This window comes from Triturus cristatus, chromosome 3_2 (genome assembly GCF_964204655.1).
Source record: "Triturus cristatus chromosome 3_2, aTriCri1.1, whole genome shotgun sequence".
NCBI classification, from domain to species: domain Eukaryota; kingdom Metazoa; phylum Chordata; class Amphibia; order Caudata; family Salamandridae; genus Triturus; species Triturus cristatus.
In genome coordinates this window covers 361,374,762-361,393,866 of record NC_140584.1, presented here as the reverse complement: position 1 = coordinate 361,393,866, position 19,105 = coordinate 361,374,762, and the positions used below count along the sequence as shown (strand labels likewise).

Below are 19,105 nucleotides of genomic sequence, written 5' to 3'. Positions count from 1 at the left end.
TGCAGTCCCACATGGCGTCTTCCACCAGCTGCCAATGTGTGGGATCCAAGGATCACCCGTGTCACTCACCTGAGGGAGACCTTCTCACAGCCCCCAGCTTCAACTCGCGCTGCTGCTTGCAAAAGAGCCATACGGGCCCGACGCACGGGCAAACATCCAGTATCTACATCGCTTTGGCAAATATACCACCTCCATCTTGTCCGGTGAAATATCCGGCTTGCTGCGCATATCGCGGCCCCAATTCTGATTAGAGTGACCAACTACCTCGATCCCCCAGCTGCGGGAAATAGTCCAGCACGCGATATGCACTAACTATACACAAGTCTGCACCTGATAATCGATGGGCATGTACGCCCCCCTGAGCATCAACCAGCCGCTACAGATCCCTTCCTAGTAGGCTCAGGTTATAACCTCCCCTAGGGAGTGAGTCTGTCTACCTCAAATCCCAGTGAGCAAGAACTGCAGACCCCATTGTCCCGAGTCACGATGTCCCTACCAGTTTGATCTCCCTGGAGGGGTCCCCAAAATAACCCTGCACCTGTTGCTGGAAATAAGGTCAATCCGTCGGATGACTACCCCCAAAGTGGAGGTCACTCCACATGTAACTTGCTAGGATCTTGCCCCAAAGGGAGCCAAAAACCAATTTAGTCAGCTTTCCTGCCTTCAGTTGTGTCGATTGTTTGAAGAGTTTTGGTACTGTCGGTCTGAAATAGAACAGGAAAATGAAACAATAATGAATGATTCGCTTGGCCCAGTCCTATATTTATAAACAGCCTTCATCATCTTCACAGATGTGTCACGTGGCAAGGGACCTGAACGGCATAGTTAATAGTGATGTATCATAAATAAAGGTGTGCCGAAAGCCCCCTTGCACAAACCTCTTTTTTCTAAAGTTTTATATAGCGGGAACTCGACCCGAAGGTATAAGAGCGCTGTACATGAGCACCAGTTGCGTTATAGACGGACACAATCAATTTGTTATGCACGGTCACATTAAGGGGCAGATTTACAAGCCCATTGCGCCGCTTTTGCATCACTTTAACAAGGGAAAATCAATGTTACTCCAAAGGAAGGATTTCTGGCCCGGCAATGGGAAGCTACATTGAGTCATGAATCACTAACGGGCCTCATCCGGTAGTAAGCTGATTAAACGCGGAAAACCCTAGTCAACTAAGAGGTGTGGCTGATCATGACAACTAACTGATGCACAGATAAGTGGCCTCGCAGGACACTCAACTTCACCCAACTAACCAATGAAAGGTACACGACTGACTGGCATCCTGAAAGTGACATTAACGGAATCCTGTAATCCGAACATGCTGCCCAGTAAGCACCTTTTATTAAGCAAGCATGTAAGTATGTTACCTGTCTGTACGCTGCCAACACTGGAACGTATGGCAGCCCTGTACTAAGGGCGCCTCTGACTTATGAAAGAAAGGGATAGAGAATGTTCCATTCCAGCAAGTCTGCCAGCGCACAGTACACAGCGCCACCCCACCCCTGGCCCATGAACGCTCTCCACTGGAGGGAGTAACACAGCAGAGGGGCAGGGGACCCAGGGGTAAACATGGGCAGTGTGTTGTAAGCCCCCTGAAGTGTACACCTAGGATCTTCTACCCTATTCAACACTCCCTGGGCTGTGTTTACTGTTTCCTCGTTGTCCCCCCACAAAGATCCTGCCCTCACTGCCCATTCCTCCTCCTCATGTTATCGATGCCAACCTGAAGCTGGTGACGCCACCTCACAGCCGTCTACGATACAAATTGCAACACAATCTGTGTTAAGAAGAGGCAGGTTTTGGCCCAGGGACACGCTAGTATGAAGAGAGGTAGGTGCCCGTTCAGGAACACACATGTACTAAAAAGAAGGAGATCTGGGCCCAGGGACGCAAATGTACCTAGAAAGGTAGGTGCCAGTCCACAAAGATGCATTCATGAAAAAAGGCCTGTGAAAACCCAGGATCACACATGAAGTTAGAAGCGACAGATCCGCGAACCCACATTTACATGGCGAATCACACCCTATGGGTACATTTGTAGCGATGACAGACACATCTTCAGCTTACACCGTTCCAAAGAACCGACAGACCCTAAAGATGCACACGTCAAAAGAGATGTGTCTAATGGAGAGACATATCAATCCAAGGTGTAGACAGACCTTGAGGAAGAACCCATTCTTGGAAGGGACAGATCTAATGTTGAGACATAGCCAAGGGACAGACGAGTCCTAAGAAGACACGCAGTGTAAGAAAAGGCAAATCTTAACGCGAAGACAGCAAGAGCAGATGGGAGACCGTCGTTAAAAGATGGAGAGACAGTCTTAGCCAACAGGAGTGGGGAGAAATGACCCTCCTACCTCCCAAACTACAACTGAACTAAACTTAGCTTGTAGGAAGAAGAAAGGTCGCAACACAACCAACAGTTTAGGCAAGTCCAGACAGTAAAATGCTAGATACCGCCACAACACTTGTTTGAACACCTATGGTATAACCTACAAGATTGTAACCTGGAAATTAATGTGTGCAAGAGAGTCCCACCATCTGGCAGACATCAGCACCTCCTTTGTGGCCGATCCCAACCACAACACTCATACCTCACACTCTATCTCTGCCCCATACCCTTGAACTGCAGACCTTCCACGCTGATGCCCGAGAGGCCGTGCCAGCAACAGACGAGCAAACCCCCAAACCAAATCCTCAGGACAGTAATCACTGTAATCAGCTACCAGCAGAGTGTGAATGGCGACATAATAAACAACACGGGCCATATTGATTCTAACAATGAACTGTAAGGGTATTTAGGGGGGCAGCTCCCATGGGCTCTCAGAGCTCTAGGCGAGTCACGAGGCGGATAAGGTTCTCATGCGTAGAAAAAGCCTGACAAGCTACGAATCTCCAAAGCTGTGCCCGACCTCCTCTCCTCCCCCACATACACACGAGCCACGTGCCTTGAGGTTTAAAGGCGCTTACTGACGCACCCCATGCTACGGAACGGCCTCTATAATCCTCGGATGTCCTGGCCTGAGACTCTTATCTCCGGTGCCCCCAGGCACCCAGACCCTCCCCTGGGGCTCCCACCACCCAATGCCCCAGGGGGCAAAACGCCTCTCTTGGGACACCAAACAGGATGCAACCTCCACTGGAAGACCAACCAGCGTGAGTATACCAAGCAGGCCAACAATGCCCCCACGGAAATCACAAAACTGCAACAAGACAATGACGCCAATTCATTCCATGCAATCACAAACAGCGACCACCAGGCTAGCACCCGCATGGGCATGACCAAATGCATGTGCCCATGACCGCATGCATGTGTCATGAATCGACACGCTTACCAAACGTCGAACGGGAAAGCATTCACACCTCCAAAATCCCATGCAAGTCTCTGCCCGCGACGATCATAGCATGCCCCACAGTCATTCCAAAAGTGCGATGTGCTCAGCAACTGTTGTCCCCCACCGCAAATGCAAAGGGACCCCCGGGCCAGTACTACCATTGGACTCGACAATGCTGAACGGTCCCACCAAGGCCCGAACCCTCAGACCAAACTAGCCTTTATCTAGCGTATCAGGATCACGGGGACCTGTCTGCCACTCAGCTCCCGATCCCAGCCACCAGGCAACAACTGACCCTATCACCATCCCTTGGCGTCAGCCTCTAACCCCCATGTCACCGTGGGCAACGGCAGCCCGTTCCTCCACCTCGAGCCTGTTGACGACACCCTGGATGCGGATTCTTCATGTGCAACACTGTCACCGCCGGACTCGACCGCCGTATCGCCATCATTCTACACCCTGTTTGAGGCCTACTAACCCCAGGCTGAGTTTGCTGCCGTGCACCAGTTAAAATCGCTCCACGCGATGGTCATCGAAACAACGGATCCTGGCTATTCCACTACCCACGTTCAACTATGCATCACCCCTCGCAGTGGGCACCGAATATGGAGTAAAACCCGCATCGCCAGCCTCAGATGAAAGGCCCCGATGGAAGACCCAAGAAACTCTGCCAGGAAGTGTCCGGAACAAGACTGAAACAAATACAGAATAAGGGAAATTGCCCGAGTCCTGCCCTGTGAGATACGCAGGCCCCTCCCGTCGAAGATGCACCCTGAGGTACCTACCCCTCTAGGCTTCTCTCTCACTGGAGACACTTCGCCGAGTGCAGCCCAACGCTGCCACGCAGACACCCATTACTATTCACCCTGGTCCAAGCGGGGTAGCGCCAATATCTATCCAGTAGCGGTTATCCCAAAAACCATTACCGCCAGGACGGAGAACAATTATCACATTCGTACCCATGAAAGATTAGGATTCCCGCCCCGCAAAACGGCCGGTCACTCTGCCCCCTCCAACAACTAATAACCAACCCAACCCGGTCCACGCACGCAAAACAGTACCGCATATTTCGCCGGCTAACAACGACGACAAACCCGGGTCAGCCATCCACCGCATGGAGCCTTCACCGTGCACCTCACCGGTACAAGGCGTCACGGCCTCCAGCCTGTGCCGCTCATGGGTCTTCAGGCTGTCCCCTAGCCTCTTCCGCCGCGCGATTTCCCCGCTCAGATTCACGGAGTCCCCTTCATACCGGGGCCAGCACCGTAAGGAAGAGAGGGCGAGGGCAAGTTGCCCTAAATAGGCCCATTCCCACTCCTCCCCCCGTTGTTGCCTGCTCCGGCCGGAAGTGATGTCACGACGTTGCCCCGGAAGTGATTCATGCTGTAGTCATTCCCACTCCATCGATGAGGAACCACGAGGGCGTGGCCGGGTTCCCGGGGGGCCACGTCCCAATGGCGCGCTTCCTTATCGTCCGCTCTTTTCCACAGTGTTGCAGCTCCGAAGCGCTACAAAGTCTGAGTCTGTTCGACTCTCACTAGGCCTGACCGAAAGTTAAATTATACCAGTTTAATCTGTGTAATTTTAGGAATTTTGCGTTGCACTCTTAAAGCAGAATTCCCCAAATCACTCCATTATGCCATTTTAGGTAATTACACACCATTTGTGGTAAAAATTGACTGCACATGCATGGGAATAACAGAACGGAAAACGCAAGTGGTTTATGTGTTTCATCAAAAAATGACACAGGGACGCATTTCGTGCTAAAATATAGCATGAAATGGTGGGTATATGCATTTCACATACGTATGCATTGTTTTTGTAAATTTGCGTAACTACGCACAAGAAAAATTACATACATTTCGCACACCCCTGATTCACACCTCTTGCATACCTGCTCAAAAGAGATTTCTACTACAGATGATATAAACCACTGATCCGTTGCACGTTGCTCCTGTATTTTTAAACATCCACGGGCAATGCCAATAGGTCTAGCTTTAAATAAAAGTGCCTCTTTAGCCAAGGATGGGATTAGACACTAAATAAGCCATTATACACACACCTAGGCTTTAGCACAGTGGAATAGCAATCCACTCTTAAAAGCTTATTGACTTTAGGCTTGTTGTAGCTGCCTTGATAATTGGCTTGTCAACATAACTAGGTCTTTGGTACTGTATGGAGCATAAGCTTTCCAACAGTGCAAAAGTCCAATATATAAGAAGTCTTTTACAGTGGGAGTGAACTTCTACCCAACCGAATCAAATGCATGTAGATGAAGTCTAAGACTCTCTTTCAATAGTACTTCTGAAAGCTTTTTAGCTGTTGATCACATACGGCAAAAGCAATAGCTGCACTGTGCAGACAGATCTGAAAAAGAAGACATTTTGTAGCTGGTGAGAAGATCGAAGATGAGACAGTGCTAGGAATATTTATTCCTCGCCCTTGTGTCAGGAGAATAAAAGCAACCTTCATGAAGAAGCAACAGCATTCTGTGCTCAGGCACTTACATAAGCCAGGACATATAGGGGCTTGTGGATGTGATTTCACCCTCCTTTATTCCTCTGCTTAAATCTTTCATGTCCGGTATGAGGACAGCATCAGTTCTCTATCTGAAAACCCATACAATCATTTTCTCAAAGAGGAGCTAAATTTTTATGTCTGGCAAGAAGACAATTGTAGTTTACTGAGCTCATATTTTCTCCAAAATATCATACAAAAATACATACATTTGTAGAAGTTCTCAATTGACAATCTCTCGATATTGGCCTGTCAAAATGACACTCAAATAATGCTTCCTCCCAAAACAGCACAAAGTATAGATCAATGGACCAGCCCACTTCTGCCATTGAATGCCTTCATTTTGAGTGACTTAATTTTTCCCTTGCACATGTATTCATGCTACTAGAAATGAGTTACAGAAAAAATATAACATTTTGGACACTTGCATTTCCCAGTGACTGCTAGTCCCCATTTATAATGGTGTTTCATCAACTAGTTCCATAACACTAAAGACATTTATTATAAGTTACAATATTTACTCATCACTGTAAGCCAGCTTTGGCATACTTATTTATCCTTTTAAATAAAAGCACTAGGCATTAGCTTAGTAAAAGTGTTATGCAAATTTTTAGGTTGAAGACACAATGCCTCAGATTTGTGATTGGCGTGTTATGCACTTATATCATACTAGAGAGGGAGTTCAAGTAACAGCTTGAGGAACTGCAGCAGCTTTGCACAACCTTGCACTTCTTTTCGATACACGATACACTGGTGTTCATTTTGTGCAAAAATTCCAAGATGGTAGATCCATACCGGAATTGTTGAGCAGTTGCCATTCTCCTTTGGGGTGAACAGGCTAATTTTTAAAACAGTAAGGAAAAGGTTAATGGTGGAAGTTAGCCAATAGCAAACGTGATCTTGCAGAAGTTAAGATGTGTATTGTACCTATTTGAGGAAAACATTGAGCTAAATGCAAAGCAATGCTGTATGTATTTTCTCAAGATGCCAAAATGTTGTGCCTTTTGCTTAGCTTGCTCTTCCAAAGTATAAGTATACACCCAGGAAGGGCTATGACACCCTTCAATGCTTTTGTGAGAACATCTGTTGGTAGTACAGTACAAGTACAGCTTTCAATCTCCATTGTAATTTTCTGTGGAGACCTCTGTTGGTAGTAGACTACAGCAAATTTTCCTTCTACATTTTACTTTACTTTGAGGACCTTGGTTCATAGTATTGTGCAAATACAGCTTTCCATTTCAATGGCAGTCTTATTTAAGGGCCTCTGTTGGTAGAATAGCATAAATTCAACTTTTCATCTCAATTGTAGTCTTCTGTGAGGACCTTTATTAGTAGTATGGCACAACTCCAACTTTCAATCTCCATTGCACTCTTCTGTAAGGACCTCTTTGGCAGAATAGCTCAACAGCAACTTCCCACCTTGATTATACTCTTCTGGGAGGATCACAGTTGATAGTATAGTACAACTTTAGCTTTCAAGTACCCTTGCATTCTCCTCTGAGGACAACTCTTTGCAATTCAGTTCAATAAGATTTCCATCTTCATTGTGCTCTCTTTAGAGGACGTCTGTAGGCGTCATACTGGCTCCTCATCTTTCTCACACTTGTCTGCGATTGTGAAAAATGCGTACCTAAATAAAGGGCAGTGCTGTACGCATTTTCTTAAGATGTCAATTTTTCAGGGTGCACTTATGCCTTTGCTTTGTATGATGCAAGTATAGTTTCACATTTAGGTAAAATATTTACAGAGGTTACATAACTCACTCTTCCAAAGCAAATTTATGAGTAGTGAAAGAATGCCAGATTTATTTTCTTTTGGGCCGTTACTCCTATTCCTGTGTACAGCTATTAATTAAAAATGTAAATAACAGCATGAAGTGCTCACCCAAGAAGTGATGTAATACTCAGAAAGGCTGGCATGCTCTGAACATTATGTCCCCTCTTTTGGCATTGGCCTTTTATACGAGACTGCTTAGTGCATCTTTAATTCTCTCTCCCCACTAAATGTGTGGTCATTCCTTAATAGAATAACGCAACTGCAGCTTTCCTTCTCCCCTGTATTCTTCTATGAGGACATATTTTAGCTATATTGTGCAACTTCAGCTTTCAAGCAATTATTTTCTTCTTTGAGACCATCTGTCGGCTGTGTTGTAAAACTGCAGCTTTCCTGGTCCTATATAGGTTGGCAGGAACACCTTCATGGTGCTCTGGATAAAAGCCCGCTAATGACAAAAACAAATCAATTCCTGCTGCAGTGTAAAGCAATAAAATTGCTTTGTATATACAATCTATGAATGAGATATAGAATTAACTAAGTGATGACAAAATGCTTTTTAGATATAAAATATTTCTTCTAGCATTTTAGAAAAAGCAAAAGGACATATCTAAGCTGGTACACATAGGAATAAGATGCCATTATGGAATGATTCAAGACGTGTTTAACAATTTCTCAAACCAATATTAAAAAAAGACTGACCTGAAGTTAATTTTTATCAGTATGTATTGAATACAACATATTTGACAAAATGGTGTAGCCCTCAAGGCAAGGTGAATGAACTTTAAAAGTAGGACATGTAGAAATATAATGTTAACATGTCCTTACAATGACTAGCACCCAAAAGCAATTTTCACTGTAGGAAGTCTGGCAGGCCCGTAGAAAAAAACTAGAAAGGATCACTAACCCCTTTAGTGTGATTGATTGGAAATCCACAGCTATCCACATTAAGAAACAATGTTTGGTTTCTGTGGAAATATTTGATGGGACCACATTGCATTATATACCCTTTTCTATTTTGGGCTTTAGGCCCAACCCTGCAATTGGGGCACCGCTGGATGGCAGACATTTTGGGCCTTTCGGACATTTGTGGATAAGCATATAGTCTAAAACATTTATGATGCCATGACAGGCACAGTGAAACTCCCATGCTAACTTCAGCCTCAGCTCCAGCGCTCTCAGATTTTGCACCATCATGAGGCATATAGATCCCAGTATCCAGAATATATGAATCATGGGTGTCATAAAACAGTAAAAAAAAAACACCATCCAGAAAAATAAAATGCTTCTAGGGAATGCAGGATTATGTAAAGCAAGACATATGGTGCCCCATGATGAAGATCTGCCTCAACCAGACTACTGCAGGCAATTCACTGCACAGTATCCACTGTGCAGGGTGCACATGTGGCATAAAACATTACTGAAACATGCCCAATCAGAATAAGTCATAAAACGCACTGTACAACATTTATATCTACATTACAGACAGAATAGTAAGTCCACAGGGAATAATCAATAAGAATCAAATAATGGGCTTCCTTCCATCCATGTTATTTAGTCCTTCCACGATCATATTGAAATGGTGTACCCATCTGCCCTTGTATCAATATATTAGTTTATCTAGGCCCTCTTGCTGGTTATCTAACCATTTCAACAACATGCCATTTTATGTCATTTGCAGTATGATGGTACATCATTAAATAGTCAACTAAAGGAGCATTGGCAGTCCTAAGTATGATTATGCTCCATTGCTGACTAGTATTCAATCTGACTCTTTGTGCGGTTTGTCCAAAGAACAGCAAGCCACAAAGGCAAATGATAGAATACATCCTGGAGCTTGTGTTACAGTTAGAGAATGATACTCTAACAAATCTACAATGCCCTAAGTGTTGGTAGCCCTCTTTGAGATCAAGTGTGGTAGCTCTGATATTTATGGAAGGTGTTTTGGCCTGTTGGTTTCTTAAACAAGGTAGTGCATATCATTTGGGTTTCCAATTCATGCACAAACAAATTTGAAGGTGGGAACAAAAATTTATCTCATTGAAGTACCCTTGTTTTGTAGGTAATATTGCACATCAAATAGAAAATAATTCTTTGTAATTTCAAGTAAGTAAAATATGAATGATGTCAGGACGGTCTCCAGAGGGCAAGTAGCATGTACGATGGGCAATGATCCTAAAACCGTCTGTCTGTGGTATGTTTGCCTAAAAGCAGTTCCATATTCATAGTCATCAGTAATTGCTCAATGGAATTAAAAGGGTGGTCTTCAATGAGTGTAATGAAATGTAAGCTATCCCAATGTAAGTGTTTGTAAGGGCCTCAAAAGTTCAGATAAAGAAGTCGATGTGGCTCCCAACTGGTTCAAGTACTGAGCCACAGCCAGAAAATATAGATCTGCATGTAGATTTTTGGAATCTTTATAAACCTTCCGTAGTGTGTACAAAACTGGGGTTTCAGGAGATTTATGACTGTGGAAGAGGAATTCTTGGTCAATTATAAATTCTTGATTCTTCCTCTTTACTTGCCAGCGTGAGATGTGAATTTCTCATTGAATTTCTGAAAAGCAGTTGTGGTTCAATTTAGTTTAGTGTGATGTTTTGGCTACTTGACTGTGTGCTTTGGTTTCACAATCAGAAACACTACAAATCACAAACCCACTGCACTTGTCAGAAGGCTTAATCAGGATTGCATCAGAGACACAGAGGTTATTGAGTGCGTGTTTTATGACAAACTTATTTTATGTGGAACCAAGATCTTTTTCTTTGTGAGCAAACTGGCAAGCTATTTGAGGACCGCATTCTCAAATGTATCTCTGCAGGAACCATGCAGTTGGTGGGACAAATAGTGTATGAAGGGAACATTTCAGTCAGGTAGCTATCCAGTTTCTGGAAGAAAGCCCACAAATAGATATTTCTACAGAACTGAAGTACTTTAGTTTTTAATTGAAAGAGACCAATTCTTTCCATGATGACAAATCATAATCCCTTGCTTAAGAAGGAGACTTCCACAGATGACAGGTCATAGGTAGATATACCCAAAGCATTCTCCTACCTGTAATTTCTATCTCGAGTGATCTTTCCCCCACAACCCTTCTCCAGCCTCGGCCTAAAAATGGCTGTGCAAATGATAGAACCCAAGCGTGTGCCTTCTTGTTGGTCAGAGTTATTGAAATCACATGAGGATTCCGAAAAGGTGATAATTATTTGGATCTTAACATAACATAAGCTGTGTATTTGTAAAGCGCACGTTCACCCAGAGGTTTCTTGGCGCTGAATAACAGATGTTCATTGTTACCCAACTCAATGGTATTCATTAAAGCAGCTTCAATTATTGTAGCGTTTATCACTGGAATACTACTACTCAATTTGTAGGACATATTAGTCCAAGATGTATAAATAGACCTTGTCTTTGGTCAAGTTTTTACATTCTTGGACACTTGCTCAGCTCATTTGTTCAGCTCTAACTGGATGAAGTAAGCAATGAATTTGTCTAACTTTTCCAGGCCCGCTTTGCATCCTCCTCTACATCGATCTTAGGTAAAGCTTTCTCTAATTACTGTATTTCCTCAAGTTTTTTTTCCCTTTCTTCTAAGGCTTTGCTATGCCTAGGACCATCCAGTGTCACAAACAAGTGTTCACAAAATGATAGAAGCCAAGGCAAAAGTTCTTAGTTTATAAAAGATGACCGGTACGTTTGGTACTTGTAGGCCCAATGATATTATGTCTGCCTTTATGTATTCAGTAAGCATGCATGAATGCACCTTGCACACTTTACAAATCTGTTCAAAGTTGATGATTCAGGGTTAGTCTTAGTTGTTCGATCTGAACTAAATAGTGAAGGACTGTGAACTCGCAACAAGTTCATGCTACTTATTATGTTGTAACAGGAATGCTGATAAAAGCAACTTGAACTTATTATTTTTGGTCTTTTCTTTCCTCACAGGTCCCCACACTGTATCACCAAATGTGAAGAGTGCCTCTATTGCTAAAATCATGCTAAAAATCTGATGCATCATGTAGCAGAGATCCTTTCAGCAGATTGATATGCAAGGCTATGCCCAACTAAGTGGATTTTATATATTGTTCAAAACAAGATGGGCAACAGGTTTAAAGGTTGGGCAAGTTTGAGTCTTGCTGTACCGCAAGGGAATTTCAGCACCCAGTCACAGGAACAGGAGCAGGGAGGCGAGACTGCCTTTACAGTAGCACCAATACTGTAATGAGGTGCATATAGGAAAAAGTTGCTACATATCTCAACATCTGCTAATTTACGATTTAAAGTGTAAGGGTGTGTGAATGGCACCCAATCTCTGCCTCCATGTTTGAACCCTTCTATACTACTATGATTCCCTTAAGCAGGAATTGGGAAGCTGGTCAGTTGAACAGAAACCAATCGTGGGCATGCATGACAACAAAAATGCAAAGCCCTTTTAGCAGGTGGTGACATGTTGTCACTATTTTTCATTTTTCCTGTGATTTTATATTTAGATTGACCATAATTGGTTACATTACATTTATTATTAATCATAGTTAGAGTGTGTTTACGTTAAGTGAGCCATAGTCATAGTAAAGAGATCTCTGTCAGGTGATGAGGACTTGAAAAAAGAAACAACGAAATGAAAAAAAAGAAGGTTGGGGGGCCATCACAATAGTACAATAATGTGCCTACTTGCTTTATTTGACATGACTAGGCCACACTGAGCTGAAACATTTAAATGAATGCTTGTTTATGTTTGTGCATGAGACCACCACATAATTATTTTCATTGTGTTTCCAAATGTAATTTTAATTCAGCTGCAAACCGTGGTCTTTCTTGCATGTAACAAAATAATGTTTCAATAGCTTCCCTGGCAACAGATGTTTGGATGTTGAAAAATTGGAAGTCCTCTTAGGTAAACCTCCATTTCAGTGTAAAAGCAGTTCATTGTTTTCTCTCATGTTTTGCATTAATTACAAATTATGTGTACTGTTAGCCAATGTAACTACCTCTTTTTTAAATTAATAATGTGATTGGTGCTGGGCAAGTAACATTTCATTATTGCACATGTACGTAATGTAATGTTATGAAAAGGAGGTGCTTTGTTTGTCTAAAACATTGCAAAAGACATGCGATTTGGGAATCAGACAGACTTTAGACACATTCTACTTGTTGGTCAGAGAGGGTTATATGATTTTGGTCCATTCTGTACTCAAGCCTATTTACTATTTTCTATTATTAATATGATTGGATGCCACAGCACACCTGTGTCTGTGCTTTAATTTCTTAATGGTACATATAACTTTGTATTTATTATTATTCTTGGTTTATGCAAATTCCATAATAACTAACCTTTTTGCCTTCTGGAATGATTATTTTGATATTTTACCTAATCAACACAGCTGAGATTAATGTCTCACATCTTTTCCTTAATGTTAAATGGCTAAATATATGATACCAGGGTTTCTCCCTTTCCCGCCACTGGACACCTAATAAAATGAGTTATTAGGCATCAACATAGGCAGACTGAAATATGTATACCTTCATCACCAACAGAAGTCTGTCAGTAGGCGCTTTAGATATCCACTGCAGCTTCCCACCGTGTTCTAATGAATAACCAGAGTGCTAATATGTATTTATGACAAAACAGTGGCCAACATGAAGCCATCTTCAAGCATTTTCTTTCGAAATTAACTAAATGAGCGAGCTATTTTGCTATATTTGGAATTATGCAAATTTGCAACATTATCAGCAGCTTGCTTGTTAAATCCCAGTGATCAACTGCATCTTTACCACAAAGTTCTAATGAGCAACTACAGTGATAACATTCTGAATTTATGTCAAAAGTGTGGCACACCTGAACACCATACTGAGGGAATAAAAGCTATAAAAATGAAAGCATTTCCTACAGAGAAGACTGCTGTAATGAAGAAATGAGGGGTTACTTTCTGTCATAGAAATTATGATTAATTCTCTATAAAGCTAAAATGAGATCACATTTTCTATGAATTCTCAAATATCTTCCTCATCCATTTCTGTAAAACATTCTGAAATACAGATTCAAACTTGCACTTCCAAAAGTCTGTCAGCTCACTCCGTAGTAATTAACTGCAGCCAGGGCGGCTTTAGCGCTGGTGGCGCCCTGTGCGACAATGTTTGTTGGCGCCCCGCTCGTGCGCTCCCCACAGACTCCCTCACTACTACCCTATAACAGTTCCCCCTCAAGTCTCCATAATGACTCTCTCTCAGATGTATTTATTAGCACCATCTAAACCAGTGTAGGGTGTCAGACCAATTTACATCACAAACACTACACAGCGACAATCAATTATAAGTGTGTAAATCAGTGTATAGGAAATGTTACATAATACAGAGGACTACAAGGTGTAGGAGTTGCATGTCATCCATACTGGTAGACGATATAGTTTGAGTGCTTGATCTGGAGAAGCACAGACTCAGAATTTAAAACATAACCCCATGGTTGGGGGTTACATTTAATAATAAGGATTTTTTCTTTTTACCGAAATGAACCCTTTTTGAAACATTAAGAATAATGGAACATGGAGGAAAACATTCTAATGCTCTATTCTATACCTTGCCCTTTGCATGCACCTCTTTGATAGCAGTTATTATCTCACTGTTCCATGTTAGGATTTTAACATCTACACTGCTAGTAACAAAAGGATCTCTCTGACAAAAGCACTGACCTATGTAAACTATATGAATTTTGTGATCTGCATGTTACACATTCTTTGCAGCAGGGACATTAACCCTCTGTGCTCCCATAACATGAGTTAAAACGTCCACTTGACAAAACTCCTTCTTTCTCCAGGAAGAACATTAATCACTGAGTTATCTAGACATTTTTATTTTTGTATGAAAATTGGCCAGCAATGCAGAAGCAGGTGGTTTAAAACAATAAAATACTTTCAAACACTGCGCCCCCTAAAAGAGTCAGCACCGGATGCGGTGGCACCAGTCACACTGCCCTAGAGCCTGCAGCAAGTGTCACCACATGGTTTATATCAACAACTGGATCGCTAATATTTTATTTTCAAAACAAAAGTGAGACACTATTGAATACCATTTTGCTGGAATAGGAGCTATTGAATGTTAAGCCTTTTCTGACGAGCAGTCTAAAATAAATGAGCATTGAGATATTAATGCAGGCATAAAACTGAAAGGTTAAAAGTGAGGGGGTGAGTAATTCAAGGCATAATGCAAGGGGATAAACCCTGTTAAAGAGAGAATGAATAAATGATTCAAGCAATTTCCAAAGTGCACACGTAGCCCATGGAGTGCCCCAGTAGAACACTCAACGAGCAACAATGAGGCAGGCTAGCTAGACGAAAACAGCTAGGTTTTTACAGTTATCTGACATGCAACTCATTGCCAGCATGACGGGGTGTCTGTTAAAATTTGTTCAAAGCCATAGCTTCCAAAAAAGATAATGTTCACCCTTCCCTTCTAGAACATCTGATCCTAGGAATCTGTAGAAATGAGCCCCTGAAGGTCTCAAAGTTCCAGATGTAATGTGTGGTTGGAGCAGGTCAGACATAAATAGGACTAGAATTGTAGAACGCTTAAACAACAGATCTTTAAGTAAATCCTCTTAAGGACTGACAGCCAGTGAACCCATTTGAGATGATATGATACTGGTTCCAGCTGAGGCCACTTAAGGATCAATTGTATAGCAGCATTCTGGGCTGTCTTAAGACGATTAATCTAAAGGACTGGTAAGTCAAGATAGCGTGCACCACTTTTTTGTGTGTTTCCTGAGGCAAAAGAGTCAGAACTTTCGTGAGAGAGCATAAGAGAGCAAAGCAGGAACTGGCAACAGACAGAACCTTAATGAAGGGATAAATCATTGTCAGATTTCACTTCATAGTTTCTGACGTCTGTGGCTGTTTGAGGTGGGAAGTGCCAGACCTATCAGCCACCAATCATTGGACCAGTTGTCCTTTGCAGTTCCAACAAGCAAATCTTCAATCTTTTTTTAATTGCATTTGAGGTTTTTCACTCGAACCAGTCAATCACACTGGTAAGGGAGGCTTTAAAAGAATTCTGGGTAGCAGCTGGATTTTTCTCAATTGGGAATATCAACTGTGTGTCATCAGCATATGATACCACACAAGAGCGGCACGATTGGATCAGCCAAAGGGGGCAAGTAAATGCTAAGCTGCGACCTCTGCAACATCCCATAATTAAGCGGTTTGCTTCCTAATGAATAAAAACAGATCCACCCTGATTAACCACTGTTGCGAAGAAAGGGATTTACCCACCTATACGAAGGGCCCAGATGCCTACATCCACAAGCCATCAGTTGCGGCTGGTGCAGGTAAGTGGGGCGGGGCTAGGCAAGGGGTGGAGTTGACAGATAACTGAATAGGATTTATTTATTCAATTTATTTTCCCTATTCAGTTGTCTGTTGACTTCCCCCCACATGCCCCGCCCCAACCCCGCCCGCCCCAACCCCGCTCCACCACACCTACCTGCACTGGCCAACACTGCTAGCCGTTGAAGAAGTATGGAATGAGCCACTGTGTCAAATGCTGCTGATATATCAAGGAGCACTACGGTGGCATTCTGACTACAGTCCTTTGCTATTTTAATAGCTTCAAACACTTCTAATTGTGCCGTTTCTGTACTTAAGCGTGGCCTAAAACCTGATTGTGTCAAATGCAGGAGCTTGTTATGTTCTAAATATTCTGAAAGTTGGATATAGATCTATTTTGCAGCATTTTAGTGGCACCTGGAAAAAGTGAGTTGGACTACAATTAGATCCGACAAAGGCTTCATAAGGAGATATCTCCTCCCACCCCAGCCCTTTAGACTATAGAAAAGTGCTTTAGTATACGCAACTGGTCCTCCGATTCAAGATGACTTCTACACCATCACACAAAACGCTGATTTACCACTGGCAGTCATTTTCAGCACTTTGTTTCAGAGATTGACGATCTTCAAGTTTGTACTTTCATTAACATAGCTGGACTGACTCTTTTCTGCATTTAAACCCGCGGATTGACTTTTAAAGTGATTAGAGAAATTATCCAGAGATACTCAACCTGCCCATTTTCACCTTCTGACTAATATGTTTCCCTCCAGGAGCATTTCCGTCATCGCTGAAGCAGAAGTGTCTGCGTTTGTTGCATATGTTCATAAAAAAGCACTTATTCAAATGTATTAAATGTTCCTTCCTCTTCACTTGTCGTCTCTCTAATTTCTCTGGCTTTGGTTAATTTAGCATACATTCTTGAAGAATCACAGCATTTATGCTGTCTCTCTAATAACTTAATTGCCTGCTACAGCTCCTCCGTTTTAGCCATTTGTTTTCCTTTTCAGCCAGTGTGATTGACAGAGTTGGACTCGTGGATATGGCTAAAACAACGTAGGACATAACTCTGTGCTACTATCCAACATGGCTACAATGAGAAATGAAGCATCCTTTTCCCTTAATTTTCTGAAAATCCCCTGTTATATATAGAAAGCATGTTCTCTACTCTTCTCTGCTGTTTGTGACATAAGACAACAAACAATACTTTTAGAGCTGAGGTGCACAATGTGGGTCTTGAAGTGCGAGGCCCTATGCCAGATTTTCAGGATATCCATGGAAGGTAAATGTATATAAAGTGGGGACTAATCACAAAGACATTTTGGAATATTTAAAGTAGTGCTCCTGGAGATGTCTTTAATGTATTTTTACATGCCATTACAAATTTGTTCCTAAAGCTGGCCCTGGACTCATTCTCTTCAGGCTAGTCCTTGAAGTTAGGAAGCATTTGGGGAGGGAGAATGAGTTTTAAAAATAAACATTCATTCACCTGCCTAGTCTCGCCAGGCTCCCCTGCCCCCTCATTTAACCCAACCACCAGAGCCACAGCCTTGTTGACACCCAGCTCCCTGATTGTTGTCTTAGGCCTCTCTCTCTCTCCCTCAATAGTACCAACTCTTTCCCTTGCCAGGGACTGAAGAGTTCTGTCGTGAGGCCCGACAGCAGCATAGGAATGGCAAGTAGTTTTTTGATGGCCCCAGCAAACTTTCAGGCACCAGAATCTCTCACCAGCATCATCCTTCTTGCCAAAGCCCATTGCTCAGGGACACCCCATATGCCATTGAGCTTGGTCATCATTTTTACTCTTGGAAATATGAGCAGACTCCAGTGTTCAGTTTTCAGAAAATTGCGTCTCATCCCTTGAGTGTAGGATTCCTATGAGGTGTGGCAGATAGGAGGCGGATAGGGGAAAACCCAACAGAGCCAAACCAAGCCCCACATCCTGCAGTTTTAGATATAGATTTATCAAGTTCTTTTCATTTTTAGAGAGCTTCGCCTTTCAAATGGAGCACATACTCCTTGAACATCAACTCTGTCAAGTCCAGATAACAAACCAAGTAGGAGGTCCTAACCTGAGCAGCATGCACAGACCATCATAGTGTTTTGAGCAAAATTTTTGTTTGATTATGGGAGGAGTTCCTAAATCACTTGTTATATCTCTTTCTAATTGTTTATCTTAATTATGATGACTTTCCTTAATTGACTGCACAATCATGTCTTTCTAGGTTGTGATATTTTTTAAATTGTGTGGAACAACATATTTAAGTATAGATACATCTGATTAATATAATTGATGAAACGTATGCAGCTGAATTTTTTGACTCTGGAGTTTTAACAATACATTTGTGAGGCCTGTTATTTAGATTGTTACAGGCTTAGCAAAAAGACTACTACCGGGTCTATTAGAGTAAACCATTGGAAACCAATATCCCTCTGCACATTTTTCCAAAATAGTGTTTGACTGGCATTAGGTCCGTATTATTTGCTGTACTACAATCCCTTCTACTAGAACATCATTAGAATGTAATGAATGTACTGTGTAGTCTTTATAGGTTTGTTCTAAATTATCTTCTTCAAGTTGTTGTATTTGTTCTTCTATGTCTCCTTTTGGCAAGCCTTTCGCTAGTTGTTTAAATAATATGTTAATATTAGTAGAAGTGGTCACAAGCTATTAAATATACCAATGCCTTTCAGACTTAGAGATTTTCTAAACAGTCCTAGTTGTTGGCAAAATTATGTCTATTGTAGATATTCCATCGATTAGTAAAAAACGTTTGTCATCCAAAATTGTATTTATTCCTAATGTGTTGCTGTTCTCCACAGCATTTAAAGGAAGATAAAATAGTTTCATTGAAAACCTCGAGGTAATTCTTTACATGCTAAGAATGCTTTTTCGTTGGTATTCTAATAATTGTTTAAAGTGAATTTATAGTACACTTTCATATACATTGAGATTGTAAGAGCTTCTGGTAATTCGAATTGCCATTTGTTTAATATGCTGTATGTAAGTATTTTATTCACCTTCCGTTTCTTTTAAATGTATTTGCAAAGTTTGCTCCTTTATAAATGTGTATTTTCCTTCCAAACAATATATAAAGCAAAGTGACACCATTTTTATATGATTTTCCTCTCAACATTCTTCTGAAATCAAATCAAGTTGTGAACGAAAATGT

The 19,105-nt window shown here is 42.0% G+C and overlaps 1 long non-coding RNA gene across 1 annotated transcript in view; it reads left to right on the top strand.

Moving 5' to 3' along the window:
* Positions 1 to 16,752, top strand: part of LOC146857381 (uncharacterized) — a 217,281-nt gene extending 200,529 nt beyond the window's left edge. The window contains exon 7 of the long non-coding RNA XR_014979897.1: positions 11,566 to 16,752. This is a non-coding gene — a long non-coding RNA (uncharacterized LOC146857381). The remainder of the gene's footprint in view (positions 1 to 11,565) is intronic.
* The last annotated feature ends 2,353 nt before the right edge of the window (positions 16,753 to 19,105 follow it).